This window comes from Amblyomma maculatum, unplaced genomic scaffold, assembly GCF_055883805.1.
Source record: "Amblyomma maculatum isolate TAMU_Amacu unplaced genomic scaffold, ASM5588380v1 scaffold_13, whole genome shotgun sequence".
Lineage (NCBI taxonomy): Eukaryota > Metazoa > Arthropoda > Arachnida > Ixodida > Ixodidae > Amblyomma > Amblyomma maculatum.
Genome location: NW_028146738.1, coordinates 34,276,129 through 34,282,221, shown reverse-complemented (window position 1 = coordinate 34,282,221; position 6,093 = coordinate 34,276,129). Strand labels below are relative to the sequence as shown.

The window sequence follows — 6,093 nt, the reverse complement described above, 5'->3', positions numbered from 1 at the left end:
GGGTGCACTAGTCGCAGTTTGCGACGTCATCTAGATTGTTCTGAGCAGCCTTTAAATTGAGCGTTGACGAGTGTGACGGGCATTCTTTTTTCGACGATCGACGAGCGCGTTTGTTGCTATCGCCGCTGCCGAGTTGCTTAGTTCTTTTGCGGGCGCAAGTCAGCCCAATAAAGAGTTTCTTCAGTGGAATCATCGACCCTTCACTTGTGTCGTCGACCTTGTCACCACTACGTAACAATAGCGTATACAATTCCAGAAAAAGAATTGGGAACATCTGAAATTGAAAGTGTCGTTCCGAAAATTGGGGAAAGGCAGAGACACTAGAAGTGACAGTTAGTTACATTTTAGGCACATTTTATCCTCAGGTTCAATATGACAATGAAGCTGCAACGTCGAAGGCAACAGGACAAATGTAACCTAAACACGGATTCGCCTTTTACCAATGATGAAATTGACTGGGCGATCAAGGACCTTCGAGCAAGCATTGCTCCCCCCCAGGTACCATTAATTGTTCAAAAGAATATTTAACAGTTGCTTTAGAATCAGATGCTTCCACACGAAGTAAAAAAAATAAGCAACCGATAACAAACCTAACAAAAACAAGCGAAGCAACACACGCCTCCATGACGTAAAAAAAAATATTCATGTTAGACTAGAATTGCTGAAAAAATTAACAATATCCATTTACTTCAAACAGATGAAATGAGTTGAGTCCAAATTTAGTTTTAGGTAAGCATATAGAGCTTAGCTGCCCACCATACTTTAATCAAACTGTTGATTCAACAGTAAACCGTAAGAAACCAATACACGAAGATCATCATGCACACCCTCCCAACGTTTTGACTTGGACGCGCGAACCTCGTGCGCCTAGTCTTTAAGCGCTGCATGAGAGAGCATAGGGGCGAAATAATCCAGAATGCGCGCCGGCCCGAAGTGAACAGACCGGCGCCGCTTTTCTCGATCAGGCTCCTACGGAAACCAGGCACAACCCCACCTGCTTTCTTGGGTGGTTATCACTTTTTGTTCTACTTTCTACCCCCCTATAAAAAAAAGTAGGGACGAAAACGGGGGTCAGCCTTCTTTCGTGTAGAGCAGGAAGCTGTGAATTTATAATCAAAATAACTTGTTCAGATAGATGCCCACGCTGTCGCGCTTCACATAATGAAATGCCTTTCACCAGCTTTCTGTCCAGTGCGAGCAAAAAAGTCTTTTTTGAGGCTTTGCTCAATAGGGGAAGTCAATAAATATACTTATGGCACCCCCATATACATTTTGGCGCAATTTAAGCCACGAACGCACAAAAGATATAAGGGCGCATGAATGGCGCTAAACTCACGTCAGCTAGCACTAGTCCCTTTAGCAATCAGAAGCCGATATGTCGTGTCCTTCATCTTGAAGTCTCTCTTGTATTTCTGGTAAGACGTGAAGGTTCATGCGCAATTCTTCGGAAGATGGAAAGATGGATGTTTCAAGTGAGTGGGACTTGCAGTGGCAGACAACGTTTTATTTTTTGCTGGCAATAAAATTCTGCGAACGCACCATAACAAAAGAAACAATTTTGATGATCATTGGGAATCTATCGCCTCTATCAACCCAGCTCAAGAACATCCTCCTGACATTTTTTTCGCATGTTGACGGCAAGCGCTGTGAAAAGAAAAAAATATGGCCATAAGAAGCGGAAGTGCTCCTGAACAAGCTGTTCTCGGTGCAGGACCGCGCTTCGACAGCGCTCTGCGCACCACGTTGCATGACGTCGAATGACGTCACGCATACGTTTAATTTGGCGCGAATTATAAACAAGTCTTTTTATAAAACCGCGGCGTGGCACTGACGAGCCTGCATCTTCTGAAGGTTGTTGCTTTCCAGCGCGCACCAACTTTTGCCATCTAAGGACACTCGAGTTTCTGTTGCTTACGCCCTTGAGTATGAGCAGTTGTTCCAGTACAATGAAAGTGGTTGGCAAAAGTGGCGGCATAGAAAGGTAGCAACACTTCCTAACATAGAACAAGCCTGTCAATTCATAATACAAACACTGCTGCGAGTCATGACGTTACTTAGGCCATGCACTTTGTTCCCCAGCACAGAAAGGTGTTGTCCACAAACACTGGTGCAACCGAACAGTCGAGACAAGTTGCGTGCTCAGTTCGCAACCGAGTGTACCAAGTGTAATATTACAGTTTTTGTATCCATGGTTTATTACATCAAACAAGTAAATACAGCAAAAAAGCACAGAAATAAAAAATGCCTGTCGCAGACAGCACGAAGAGTAGCACTGTTTAAGCTGGCTAATCAACTCAATGATCTTAGCCGAGGCATGAAAAAGGCTTGAAGAGCCATAAAACATCCCCGACTAGGAAACATGCACAGAAAACAAAGCTATGACGACTGAAATTGAAATAAAAATGACATGAAAGTAGGTGAATCAAGATACACGTGGAACATAAAGTACTGCAAATTACTCTTCACATTAAAATTCTTATGCTCAAAGAATACAGCAGTTTTCAAGGCAATGGTCCAGACAGCTTAAGCATCAACAAACGTGCTTAACATACACGTTTAGAGCATACATTGAGTCTGTGTGCAACCTCTAGACACGCTTCTGATCAGCAACTAGAATTTGAAGCAACAGCGATCCACGCGAAGGATGCATATAGTACAACTTACAGTGAGATTGGCATTTGTTAATTCGGCAGTAAAAAATCAAATGAACATTTCTCATCACTACACTGTATGTTAAAATAGAGCCACTTCATCATCTCCTTTAGTTATCTCGCAGCATTCTAAGGTGTTGCGACAATACAGAACTCTCGCCAGAGACACAAACATGCACTACAATAAGCGGGAAGAATGGCATATCAGATAAAATGCTCAGCTTGAAATTCTTGCAAAACATGGCGTTATTCAGATATTCAAGCCCTTAACACCAGTCGATATGAGATATGAAGCACACGCAACGAAATAGTTTTGACCTAGAAAATTCAATTGACTATTCCATGTGGGTGCACTGGATTTGGATTGGATGTGGTGTGTCATGTGAATGTTGTGTATGTATATATGCATGAGTGTTTGTGTGCCTGCCTGCCTGAATGCGTGTGTGCGTGTGTGTGTGCGTGCGTGCGTTCGTGCATATGTGTGTGTGTGTGTGTGCGTGCGTGCGTGCGTGCGTGTGTGTGTGTGTGTGTGTGTGTGTGCGCGCGTGTGTGTGTGTGTGTGTGTGTGTGTGTGTGTGTGTGTGTGTGTGTGTGTGTGTGTGTGTGTGTGTGTGTGTGTGTGTGTGTGTGTGTGTGTGTGTGTGTGTGTGTGTGTGTGTGTGTGTGTGTGTGTGTGTGTGTGTGTGTGTGTGTGTGTGTGTGTGTGTGTGTGTGTGTGTGTGTGTGTGTGTGTGTGTGTGTGTGTGTGTGTGTGTGTGTGTGTGTGTGTGTGTGCAGTGGCACCGCCTTTATTAAATGAGGGTTGGTTCCACATTCCCTTTAAGAGCCTCGGCTATGTTACTCACTGAGAAATCGCGGCCTCCGGACTACACAGACTAGGGCCTACATGTTCTTTCCTCACGATATTGCAGGAAGATGTGACAAAAGCCTGTTCACAAGCATACATCTGCAAACTAGGATGCAAAAATCTATATACTCCCAGTCGCCATCCCCTGGTTTTTCCATAGAGAAGCACTGGCTCTGACTGGCAAAGATTGCGCTCTCTAGTCTCAACTCGCATTTGTGCGACCCTGTATCACAACTGTGGCCATTCAGAAACTAGATGCAAGCATGGATAACGATTGGGCGAAACTTCTACTGCAAGTGGAAAAGACGCACCGGCTGTTCAAGGAGAACAAGCAGGTGTAGAAAAAGAAACTGGGAGAGAGCCAGAAGAATTGACATGTCTTCAGCACAGTTGCTGCTTTCTGACAATTTGAAAAGGTTGCTAACTAAAAGACGCCTAAATGCTGCTTGAAACTGTTGGCAAGATAAGTTGCTTTTTGCTCCCGACTTTGACCTAATAATTACACAGATATTTTCAAATGCATCCTAGTTTAGATGACTGATTAGGAGATATGCCAAACTATACTGAGTGGTCAAGTGGTTATACAACATAAGCAAAGCCCTTGCAGTTTTACAGTAGCCGCGGATGTAAGGAGGCTGACGTGCCAGTTTAAACTTCGATATTATCAATAACTGCAATGCAGTCCTCCAACAACGGCACACCCTGTACGTATTGCGGAGGTGTAAGCGGAATTTCTATACTACTGAGATGTAGGTAGAAGAGTCTTTCTATCTGCTCAAAAAATCTCATTATGTGGATAGCCTCTGCTGGTAACTTCTGAAATGTTACCAAACTGCATAATGCAGTACACAGTGGTTTCTGAATAACTGCGCTTCGAGCTTCACGGAGATCTTTGAACCAAAAGTCAAATTAAAATGACTGTCGCTCAACTTTCAAATGGACCGAAGTGGCCTTTCTCGGTCCCTTTTGTAAGCCTCTCGCACTGTGTCACCGCCTATTCTGAAGTCATATTTGAAGAACTTAATGCTCAAGCGCTTCAACAAACGTGGAGTATCACATATAAAGAAAAGCGGTTCACCCCCAATGCGTTGGTATGGGCTTTGAGGGGTTACGAGTTTCGAAAATAAAGATACACTTTGGTTCCCCTGATAACAAACCACAGCCACAGGTTGTAACCCAGCTGCAACGTTGTAGCACTGGAAAAGAAGGTCACGCAAAACACTCGCAGGTGCTGCTTTACCCGCAAAGAAATAGCCAAGAGGCTGCTTCCACGGTGTGCATATTCCTTTGACCTTCAATACAACAGCTGTATTTGCAAGATTACGCCCTTGTGCTGTATTATACTCATCAAGGCCTTCAACTGTTCCCTAGACTGGGTTATAAGACAGTTCATTTGCAACAAGAATTTCATCAAAAATTATAGTGCAAGCCCTGTCTTTGCGGAAAAGACGCTGCCCGTCTCTTGATCAAATCGAAACCTTCAAGTTAAATCCCACCCTCAGCGGTATAGGTACGCGAAGGCCAGAGCTTCAAGGAGTTAATAGATGAAAGTTTTAGGAGTTGCCTGCGATACCTATAACTTTTCGGGTTGTGAAAGTAAAGATCTAAAGCAAATACTTTGTTCTGGCTGCACCATCAATGGCCAACTCTATTGGTGTTGCTCATTTTCAACTGAGCCTCTACAAGAACAGCAAAAGCTGGGGTCACATGCTCACGCACAGCGTCTAACACTTCGGCAGCAGTCTTCATAGTCTGTGCTGGAGTAGCCGTCTTTGCAGTCTCTGTTGCGGTCACAGAGCTGCCTGAGCTTGGCTCTGAGCTTGTACAGTGGCCGCCTTTTGTGGGATCGGTGAAAGATCCTGCAAAATAAATTATGAGCAGCAGAGCAATTAGCGCTGTCGGGTTCAGTACATGTGCATATATGTTTACTGAACCAAGAAATGTATGTCAGTGTGAAAGCGTCGCAATTTTCCCAACCTTAACCTTCACTCGAAAGCCACAAACTGCTGCGCGAGGATTCTAGTGATGATGCAGCACACCAAGCCAATGCTGCAAGCTCTCCAACTTTATTGATCTATACTTTTGACGTGCTCGCCCGAGCGTACGTGTGGACAGCAGGAAGTAATGCAAGAAAAAATATAGCTACAACACAGTGGCGAAAGCGCAGTCAGGAACCAAACAATGCAGAAAAGATTTTCTAAGCCCCAAAAGCAAACTCAGCAGTTACAATAAAATTCTATCAAGGCATAGCCGTGGATCCGCGCTTGATTCAGAGAAGAATTCTGGGCGACTGCATCTGTAAAGTACACAGTCAAGATACTGTAGCATAGTTCTGCACCATACCTTCTAGCACTGTTCCAAAAGATTGGAAATAACAATCACCTTCTATGATGAGTTCCAGCGATTGGGACTGGCTGTGCATGCACCCTTTGTAACTACTTCACTGGGCATGGCACCTATTAGCAAAGAACAATTCGCCCTGTATTATCACCATTTTCTATAGAGGTATCCACAATGCGTTAGACCCTTCCCACCTGACTCTCCTTTGTGATGCAGTGACGAAGTTCCGCTTGAACTGGAAGGTGAAGCACCCAT

General features: G+C 44.2%; 1 pseudogene; it reads right to left on the bottom strand.

Annotated features, from left to right (window-relative positions):
• Nucleotides 1-4,865: 4,865 nt before the first annotated feature.
• LOC146172545 (uncharacterized) lies at nt 4,866-6,093 on the bottom strand (annotated as a pseudogene).